Below are 11,570 nucleotides of genomic sequence, written 5' to 3' on the forward strand. Positions count from 1 at the left end.
TCTTTAGTAGTGATGATGTTTTAGGTGTTAGCTATTAAATTTATACATAGGTTGTTCAGTTCTCTATTTGGAAGCATTTGCAATCACCTAGCCAGGTGATTCAGAGATATCCGTAACAGGACTGGGGGATCAACCTTGATTTCAACTTGTACACTGCCTTTGATCTCTGAGTCAGGACTTCATGCTTTCTTCAGAGACAAAAAATTAAGAGGTGGTAAAAAAAAAATTTCTTTTCATGTACAGGCAACACATAGGAAGTCAGGGCTTCTTGTAAATATTATAATGACATGATAAAATAAATGCACCAGACATAAGTTTCCTTCAGGTCAACAAGAATACCTCCAAAATTGCACTGGGATGCCCTTTCCTATTTTGAATCCAAGAAAGAGTGAAGGTATTTAAATGTAATAAAAATATGTGGAACAGTGTCAGAAAATTTAAATAAACATTTTAGTTGAGATGTTAAAAACCTCCTTTATCAACTGAGAGAAGGGGACAGATGCAGGCAGGCTTCCTTTCTGTTAGGAGTCAGAGCTTCCAGACATTTCTTTGGGGTGGGCGGGGAGGTCAATTCAGATCCATCATTCATTTGGCTGACTAGACTATCTGCAAATTGAGATGAATGCCTGATGCAAAGTGGGTAATTTTTCCGTTTATAAAAGGAGGGAGTTATAGGCTGAGAAATCAGGTTACTGATTTTGTCCTTCATGTGATGGTGGTATTTGAAGTTTATACTGTCTCTTTGAATGATTTAAGTGTATGATCCCTTGGGTTTTTACCTCCCTTGCAATAATTAAACAGAGATGAGAAGGACAGTAATTTCCTAGTACTAGAGGTGAAGCTGTGATTCTTATGCATTTACACTACAGACATTTCTGGCTGCATATGTATTTAGTATGCTTCCCTCATAATGATCTGAGACACTGACATTTACCATGAGTAAATATCAAAGTGATCTCGATATCTTTATCTGTCTCATGAAATATACATCCCATCTAAATGTGCCCAAATGATTAATTTACTGCTATTTAATGATTAGCATAAAAATCTCATCACTACACAAGATAGAAATGTTGCTACTAATTGCTGGTTGAAGTGAACGTTGTTTTCTGCATAGAAATTAATGGTGCGTACAGCTCAACTCTCTTGGCTGAATTGGGAAAATTCAAGACTTTCCTGAAGCAGAAGGCGCTTGAATTTTTTTCACCTCTCCAGGCTAGAATTGGAAGCATTTCTATGAAAAATGAAGTGACGTCAGAGCTGATGGTAGAGCAGAAAGAAAGTTTTGTGCACAAAGTGAACCGGCCAATTGTGTCTTCATGCCATTTTTGTGAAATGCTTTTTATCTTGGCTGGTTTAGCATCCCTGTACTGTAGACAAAAATAAAATACTTTCCACATATATGTCCCAGTCTTCAACTCGCATTACTCCAGAAGTTCAGACAAATTTCAATTAAATAGTGTTTGACCAATACTGGGTCTTAGATTTATTATTATAATTATTTAACATTTATCTTATGGTATTGACTAAAGGACTTGATCAGGTGTACAGAGCACTGCACAAACATGTAATAAATGTAAGTATGCCCACACTGACTAAAGTTGGGAGCACAAAATTAGAGGCTATTTTTGCCTGCTAGGCAGTATTGCTGTGAGTTGGTTAGGTAGAGATAAGGCTGAGAATCAGGAGACTTGGTTTCAAATCCTGGTTCTTATCACTGATTCTGTGTGAGATTGGGCAAGTCACCTGATGTGATCCTTAGTTTCTTTGTGTAAAAAGGTGATAATTATACTTACCTAGCTCACAGGTGTGTTTTGAGGCTTAGCGAAACACTTTGTAAAGTGCAATATAAATTCATAATAGTGTTAAGTTCAACCAGTGGCACTAATGGAAACAGACGTCAGGACTAGAGCTGTGTGAATAACTGACTTTTCGGTTGGCTGGCAATTCAGAAAGGGGAAAAAACCCATGTGGGATAGACCCAAAAATTAATTTTTATGAAAATTTCAGAGATGAAAAGTTAAAAAAAAAAAAAAAAATTGTCAGGTCAAACAACCCATTTTGCTGGACCCAAACTGAAACATTTTGTTTCAATTTAAAGTACTTGTTAACATATTTTTTTAATTGAAGGTAATTTTGAAATAGTCATTTAAAACCAAAAAATCCAAAAGTAATGTTCTTCTTTGAGTGATGGTCCCTTTACGTATTCCAAACATGGGGGTGTGTATGCGCGCCAGACATTTTAGCAGCAGAGTCAATTGACGCGCACACGCGTCTTACCTTGCCTCATGCTGCATGCGAGGTTATAAGAGGCCGTGTGGAGTGGTGCCCCCTAAATTCCATCTTACCGCACGATCGTAGTCGGAATCTTCTCTTTGCATGCTCATAGTCTCTACGAGAATGATAGTCTGTTGGTATATAGTTATTTCGTTCCGTTTCTTTCTTTCTTCGTTCTGTAAATAGCGTAGTTAATTTAGCTCACCCCACACGGGACCTAGTCGGGTGTTTCTATGCCCCACATTCCGGGGTTTAAAAATTGTGTCTTGTGCCCTCGCTTGTTCTCTGTGAGCAGTGAACATGCTCGTTGTCTCTACTGCCTGGGAGAGGTGCACCTCGCCACCCACCATCTCCCACCCAGATCCAATGGCACCACCAATAAGGCAAAGGAGAGCTTCAAGCACTCCAATGGACACTGAAGCAGCTCCCTGTTGCAGACTACTTTGATTCACGGCATTTCCTCTCTGAGCCATACCCGTTTGGGTGAGATGTCGCGTGCAGACCCCACCGCACCACTCCCTAAGGCAGGGGGAAAGGCCAAGCGGAAAAGACAGGTGCCGGCACTGATGGTCCCTGTGCTGATTGAGTGACGAGACAGCCCACTGGGATGTGCCCCTCTGCCCCAGCAGGACACATTAGGCTCTGCTTTGTGCACCCCCTCGGTTCAGTGGCCAGCGGGACGTGCCCTGGATGCTGGGACAGGTGGAACTGTTGTTCCTGGTGACACACTTCAACTTACTGTACCCGCCCTCACCACTTCTCTCAGTTCCCTAGCCTCCTACACTAGAAGATGCACCGATCCTCCTCAGCTGGGACCCACCTCTGCCGGTCACAGCACCGCCTGCATCCACAGCTCCACCACTACTGGAGGTTTCTTTGGACTCAGAGAGCTTCTCGGCAGAAGAGCCATCCTTCTCCCTAGTCTCCCGACATAGTTCAGACTCCCAAGCACATCTGCCACACCAGACAGACTACACTCCAGTCCCACAGAGGTGGTACCCATATTCTTGGGGCCTGCAGTACCCTAAGGGGCCAACCTCCTGGCAGCAATGGCCCACATGGGACCCTTACCACCAGCTGTACCCACTGTTGATGGTCTTGCACCATTCCACCTGGGTCTCTCTGCCAGAACCAATCGGCTCAGACCCGGAAGAGGACCCAGAACACAACCTGGTACTGCCATTCCACTGGTCCTGATGGTGGCTTCCTCCTCTCTAGACAAGGCCCTAATTCCCGCTACCCTCTCGCCTCCTGACGATCACCACCAATCCCAGGAGTTGCTGCAGAGGGTGGCCCTCGACTTGTGCCTCCCCCAGAGGAGGTCCAAGACCAACCTCACCAGCTGCTGGACATCCTCCAGCCTCGGGGACAAATGCACGTTGCTCTGCCCCTCAATGAGGCCATCATGCAACCTGCACGGGTGGTGTGGCACATGTTGGCATCCTGAACCCCAACGCCTATGAGGGCTGAATGTAAATAATTTGTGCCATCTAGTGGGGGCTGACTTTCTTTTTTCCCAACCCACCCCAGCCTCAGTAGTGCTGGCATGGCCATGGAATGGGCATGCCAGCACTCCTCTACCTTCACTTCTCCAGATAAGGCGGTGAAGCACCTGAACTCACGGACCACAAACTGTAGTTCTCTGCGGCCCTGCAATTCTGTATATTGAACTATCACCTCCACCTCCTCCTCTGATGGCATTTTTTTCCAAATCTACAATTGGGTAATTTCATGCAACAGTGGCATTTTGAGTTTGCATGTGTGAAATTTCTTTGGGTTGCAAAATCATGAGAAACAAATCAGAAAAGCCTCTTGCACCACCACCCCGCATCTGACTTTCTGAATTAGTTACTTTTAGTGACGCCTTCATATAACCTTTTTTTTTAAAAAAAACTGTTTTCTCTGCTCCTTTGTAAAAATACAGAAAAGCCTTTGGGTCCTGAAGTTTACATCCTCATTTCTTACTTTGTATCAAAACTCATGTTTTAGAAGAAAAAATTGCAAAAGCAACTCTAGAGTTGTAAAGGGCAATGATGTTCTTCCCGTTTTAGAAAGAACTGAGATTACTGTTATTTTGCAAGAAGCATCTGGATAATTTTGGGACTTGTATGTGCCTCTGATTCTTTTGAAATGCCTTTGAGTCTGGGATTTCACTGAGACTCTTTGTGGCACTTTTTATGTTCTCTGGAATATTTTGCATTGACCTTTTGAAAATTCAGTGCCTGATCTGCTACACACACAGGATCATCTGTACCTCTGCCATTACCTGGATCTTCAGATCAGTGATTGGGCTGTAGAAAATTCCTATCTTATTGCCCATACTTAAAATCAACTTTCCTAGTGCTTTTAAGCTCAGACTCAATCATGTTCAGTGTTGTTTTGAATTTCTGCCAGTCAGTCACATGGGTACAGTGATTTCTATATAGCAGAGAAAGAAAACTAAAGATGGTTCAAAAGTGAGTAATGAAATGATTGCATTTTTGTATAAATCAGGCTTGCTGTTTTTCCTGTGCATTTCACAAAGTGTTAACTCACCAGAAAGGCTCAGTGTTAATAAAGAGAATTGGTAAAGTGAGAGTCATGAGACTTTTCAATCATGAGATGTTTAACTGGCATGTACTGCTGCATAGCTTTTGAGTGAAAATTATGAATCGACTGCTTTACCCACAAAATGACTCTTTGTAGATGTGCAAAAGAGTATAAATACCTAACAGAAAACACATGCCTCTTTTCAACAGTAATTCTGCATGCAGAATCCTTTATCTTAATCCATCCAAATATAGACTGAACCTATAGTCTATCAATTCATAAATACCAAGAAGCAACAGTACAGTAGTATTGTGAATTCCTACATGCCTTCTTCTTAAGCTGGACAAACAAGTCTTATGGCTCTATTGGGAATTGAAACTACCTTTGCTGATCTGCCTTCCCCAAACTGGAGAGGTGTTTGTAAATATAATGAGTTTGTTGAAAATTCAGAATATGGACAAAACGGGATTATCTAAATATGTCAGCTGTTTAGCTCTTCAGAAAAGGATGAAAGCACTTTACACTCTTTGAATTGTGCCAGTTAACCTTTGTTCTTGGTGTTTGATATGTTAGTTTGGAACATTTCCTTGTTCTGTTCAGTTTTAAGTACAGCTTTCATAGGTATTACAAATATAAGACAGTAAATAAAATTCTAGTAAGTATAGTAATACACTAAACCATATACAAGGACCATAAGCACAAGATGGAAAGCCAAAGAATCTACTATCTTCAAAACCATAAGAAGAAAATTCACTGCTATTTCTGCTATTATTTATCAAAAAAAAGAACAACTTCTTAAAAATTCTGACTATAAAAACAATGTCAGCTAAATGGCTAAACATCTTGATTGAAAAAGAAATCTAGTCTGTTGATCCTTTAAATTGAGTGACGCCCTACCTCACCTTTCTGGTACTATAACAGCAGGCCTAATGTTGCCCCTTGAAGCCAGAGTGCAAGGTGAAGAAATTCATGTTCAAACTTTCAGTAGTGTTTAATTGATCAGGATTCTAACAATGGGGGTTTGTATTGTAATCGACTCCATGGCAGGAAGTCGCTGTGAGTGCTGTGGCATACCAGCGCTCTAGACGTCTACGGGACACCCAGCATGATACCACACCTGGAGGAACTAGAGGTGCTCCAAGCACCAAGGCCCTCCAGGCACTAGCTCTCAGTTGGTTTCCATAAATGCTCAGTCTGATGACTGCCAAAGGAAGCTTCACTAGGGCGCCAGAAATACACCTTGCAATTATGCTCCGCACTACTGCTTTCAGTTACAAACAAAAGATGAACTAGCACTTCCTAACTCAGTCCCTGAGGTCATCCAGGACGAGGGAATGACTGTGGGCCTCCTCTTGCCTAGTTCCAGGGATGTTCATTGCAAGCCACCTCTCTTCCCGAGGTAGCAACACCCATAGATCCCCAGCCAGAGTCCAGTCCTTTTATCCACCTCCAACTCCTCCTGTTGCAACCAGTGTAGGATTTCCTTGGAGACTGTACTGAGTTCTGGAGGTACAGAGATCCCCTTGCACTGCTGTTCCCACACACCACCAAAGGGCTTAAATAGTGGGATGGGCCTTGCACAGGGCCACCACTCCAGGGCGAAGTTCACCCTGTGTTTGTAAATTTGTAGCACTGACTCTTCTTGCACTTCAGGATGAGCTCCCTGGTTTTGGTTTTGGTTTGCTGGTTTGTTTTTCTGATAGCCTGAATTACATTAAAAACTACAGCACTTGTCTAACTTTTAAACTTGCAATCGTTTTGTAATTTATAGCGTTGTCACCACATTGTGAAATCACTAAAGTCAAATAATTTTCATATTCTAGCTCTCTGCATTTCAGAGCTGCATCCAAACAAGCAGGAATGGTAATGGCTGTCAATAGTGACAGAACCGAGTAAACATTTGCTGCATGTTCTCTGTTAGATGTCTATGAAAGTTTTATCCATCTCTTCCACAGCTGCACAGTAATGGACAGAGCAGGCATTCATGATATATATGTCTACTGCCTTTAGTCTGGGAGATGCCACTATAATGCTTCTAAATCTGTTTGATGTGTAAGATTAAATACGACATCAATGTTCAGCAAACTTTGCGGACTTTGCAAATACCCAGGTACACCAGCATTGTTTATCATATACTAATTTTTATTGACACTGTGGGAGATGATCCTTTAAAATAGAGGCTTACGGTTTTTGCATCAGCTGGAGTAATTTTTTAATGTTAAACTAAAACCTTTAAAAAGGTCTCTCTTAAATGTGCATTATACAGTCAAATTAAATGACAGATTTCCCTTCCCTCTCCCACCCAAACTCAAACCCCTTTTTCTTTCCTCTCTGGAAAAAAAGTATTAGCACAGTTTAAAATAACTGTAGGTAAAGATCTAAAATTGAAAATAGGCTTGGAATTCTTTTAAATGACACTGCCCTAAAAGTCTGGGAAATACACAAATGAGATGTCAACTCCAGATAAGCATCAGCCAGATTTACAGAGGCGATTTGCTTAAGAAACATTTACAAATGTGGAAAGACAGCATTTAATATTATATATAGTGTGAGTAGAGCGATCACTTGATCTTAAATTTAAAAAAAAATAGCAAACTCTCTCTTCTCGTGGGCTCTGCAAAAAGATGGATGCTGCCATTAATTATCAGCATTCTAACCTACTTTAAATTTACTAAGGTGCTATAAAAGTTTGTTTTTTTGATAAATCTCTTTTTTACAAATAAATCTGGTCTAAAGTGGTTTGAGCATGGGACAATAAGCCAAGAACTCCCGAGTTCTAATGCTGGCTCTGTCACTGTCTTGCTGTGTGGTCTTGGCAATCCCTAAACCCATACCTGCTCTCCGGTTTTGATTCATCCAAAACTGAAAGGGGTCTATTTTTTACATTTGGATGTGGCCAAAACCTTGGTAAATCATCGGTTCTCCCGAGATTTCTGCCACCTTTGGGCCATGACCTGATGGTAACAGCTGATCTTCAGAGTGTAGCTTGTGAGTTCTCAGAATCAGCTTAACCTCAGCCCTAGCTCTGATTCACCCTTGCCTTGACATTGAACTCTATCCAAATGTGAATGAGAGCTGAATACCAACACCTCGGCCCACCTTTCCTATCCAGCCAGAGTTTGGGATGAAAACTGTGTACAGCTTGTTGGTTTGATACGGATTTAACTGCAAACCAGACAAAATGTAGGAACTGTGGAGAATTTCCTATTTGTTCAAAAATAGGCCTGCACTGAACCTCTGCAAACTGAAATTGTTGAGTTTTCCACAGTTCTTCCCTGCAACTCCTAGGGAAAAACCACCAAAAAAAAAAAAAAAAGAGAGAGAGAGAGAGAGAAATGTTGAAATGTTTTACTTACAAAACCCCCTATACAGTGCACTGTAAGTGAAGTGAGCTAGAACATCTCAGTGTTTAGAAAGAGGGGAAATATGTTCACTTTGAAGTTTTCCTCAGGGGTGAGAGTTAGTATAATAAAAAGATGCACAATAAGTTTAATAAAGTGTTAATTTTGACTTTATGCAAAGGTAATAGTCATGTTTTCTCATTACTGCAGGAACTGAGCTCTGCCGCAATGAACAGGGAGACAGTTATGCAAATAAAAATAGGTCCCACCCTTGTCCATCATGCAGTACAGCAATTGAAATCAAGGATGTACCTTCTCTCTACTTCTGTGCTCTGTGGTTACTGAACTTTTAGCACATATAATGAAGACTCATCCCTCACAAAGCACTTAAGGGTTAGTCATATATCACAGGATTTCCCACTATATCCTATTTTTATTACAAACTCATCCTGCTTTTATTTCATTTTTTTTACTAGGCACAATTAATGACAACGAGAACTTGCCTGGATATAAAGTTAATGTTAAATTCTTGTGGTGCCGATGACTGAAGGAAGACTATTTCCTGATAACTTACATTTCAAACTACCAAATATATCAATTATGTGCCTTTTCACGTGCCAATCCATGGCTCTTCACTTAATATATGATATTAATTGCATCTCTTTGCTGAAGGGGAATCGCATCAGAACTTGGCTACAGGAAACTAGTCTTTGCACTTTAAGGTGAAACTAAAATTGTATTTTTAAAACAAATCGTCACCTTGAATTATGTTTGTCAAACATTTCCTTTTGGAGACTGCTTCAAACGTTGTCACAATTAATGTAGCTATGCGCAAGTTAGCCAAACTTAATTTACTTATTCTTTGTACTGAGGCTTTTCTTTGTAATAAGCTTCATGGCTGGGCTTGCTCTCACTCACTGCTGTGTAGCTTGTAAGTTAGCAGTAGAGTGAAATTGGTGCCCAGTGTGCCTAACCAGAAGTTTCAAGCACCAAAAATCTGGCCTTTCATTTGCCTTCAGGAAAGAGATTATGTTGCTATGAATCCAAAGTATCATGATTTATTTATACAATGTACAGCAACTCTCACAATTAAAGAAAACCCCACAAGTGTTTTGCTCCCTTTTCTCCCTTGTAAAGTGTACCAACTTTGTGGTATCACTGCAGCAACCCATGAATAATGTATGAAATGAAAAAACCTCCTGCAGAGAGACTGTACAGACAGTGCTTTGCAGTTGTCGTATCTATACTATTTGCATCTCACTAAAATATATCTAGAGACGCCTTACAGGACTAAAAGTGTGCTTCTGCCTTTCTACTTCTGGACAAGATTTTAGAGCTACCAAACTTTAAAAACATCCTCGCCCTTAATAAACTGCTTTATGCTTTATATAAAACCCAAAGCTTGATGTACAATTCTATAAGACAAATAACAGGATTGAAAATTAAAATTGGCAGCAAAGATTCTTTTCCAGTTTACTCTTTAGTAAAGATCATGAAGTAAAATTTTTCCTGGATGAATGAATATATGTTCCAGAGATGAGGGGACAGACCCACCACTGGAATAAGGTAAGAGCAATTCCATTGTGCCCACTTTCTCCAACAGTGAATTTGACTCAGGAGTATGTCACTGCAGGAAAGCTCTAGTTCCCATTATCATTGAGTTTTAAATTCAGAGCAAATTAAATAGCCAGCCAATTTGCATCTTAAAGGATGATTTGGAACATAAATAGAAGGGAGATCAGAGAAACATGATGTAGCAAGTCCTTTGAAAGTTTCTTAATGTCAGTGAATAAAAAGAACTTATAAATCAATACATGACTTTTCTAGATACCAATATGAAGTTGTTAAAGTAGGAGTGATATGCTGCAAAGCTGGCATATTTGCAAGAATTCAAGCTATTGCATTCTGGATACTTTGTATCTGGGGAAAGATACGGTTGCATGCTCTGTAAAGCAAAAAGTTACAATACTCTTACATCAACAAAACAAGAGCGTTCACAACAGGTTCAAAATCATTCCATCAGAGTAACAATTTCATCCTGACAGTGTCGCACAAATGGCTTAGACAAAACCCTCTCTCCCTGTGTTTAGGTAGGCTAGGGAGATGCCTGAGCTTTCTTGAACTGGCTGTACCGAAAGCTTTATTTTGTTACTGCTTGGCTGAGGAAGAGTGGACAGTACCCACTACTGTCTTCCTGTGTAATGCATGAAATTAAAAAAATCTGCCAGACAGACCAGCGGGTCTCAACATTTTCCTTTCTGAGGCCCCCCCTCGATGGGTTGGACCCCCGTCTGGGATGCCACCTGATGTCCTGGGGTTTAACTGAGACTCTCCTGCTCCACCAGCCTGGATTCCCTCTCCCTGTTTTGCTGAATTAGGCTCTCCGGCCTCTTGCAGCACACACCACAGGTAGGGCCACAGCCAGCTGCAGACAGACTGAAGTCAGCTCTGTGTGAGAGGGCTCCCCCAGCATTCACATACACATCCCTTTGGGGAGATAAACCCAAAAGTATATTGTCTTGCACTGTATAGAAAAATCTGCACAGCCAAAACTCATAAAAATTCACCCTCTTCCTCGATGTGAAGAGAGATGTGCATGACTTCTTGCCCCCCCCCCGTTAGAAATTACATAAACTGAGTTTAATAATAAATAAAACAAATTTTATTAACTATAAAAGGCAGATGTTAAGTGGTTAAAGAGAGAGCAAACAGAACAAAGCAGATTACTAAGCAAATAAAATAAAACTCACTAACTAAGCTTGATTCACTAAAGAAATTGGCTACAAATAGTAATTTCTCACCCTAAATATTGTCTGATTACAGAAAGTCTTGAAAGGCAGCTGCACTGGCCTTCAGCTTGAGACTTCAGGTATTATTACTCACAAGCCAGACACCCTTCCAGCTTGGGCTCAACCCTTCTCCCCCCAGTTCAGTTCTTGCTTCCAGGTGTTTTTCAGTGTCTCTTTGGGTGGGGAGGCAGAGGAGAACCTTGATGATGTCACTCCACAGCCTTATATAGCTTTTGGGGATGGCGGGAACCCTTTGTCTTCCAGAGGAAAAACACTGGCATTCCAAGGGGTGGGGATCCAGTACCAGATGACCCAGACCCATATCTCTGCAGGGCTCTGGCAGCCATTACTCTCGGGCTGCCTGGAGCATTCACACGAAGACTAAGCCCTTTCATAGCCCATTGTCTTTGCTAATGGGCCATCAGCCCTATCTGGCTTTTCATTGTTGTACCAGCAGGGCTAGTTGTGGGTGACACCCAAAGTAGTACAGTTGTGTTAGACCATTCAAGTACCTCCAGCATAGTCATGGTAGCTCCAACTGTTTTGAGCAAGAGTCTTCCCTCAGTCTTCATTTTCCAGTAACACTATCTGGGACCTCAATATTAACTTTAACATATTGCTGAAGTTGTCAATG

The sequence above is a fragment of the Terrapene carolina genome, unplaced genomic scaffold (genome assembly GCF_002925995.2).
Source record: "Terrapene carolina triunguis isolate 2854851 unplaced genomic scaffold, T_m_triunguis-2.0 Scaffold58, whole genome shotgun sequence".
NCBI lineage: Eukaryota > Metazoa > Chordata > Testudines > Emydidae > Terrapene > Terrapene triunguis.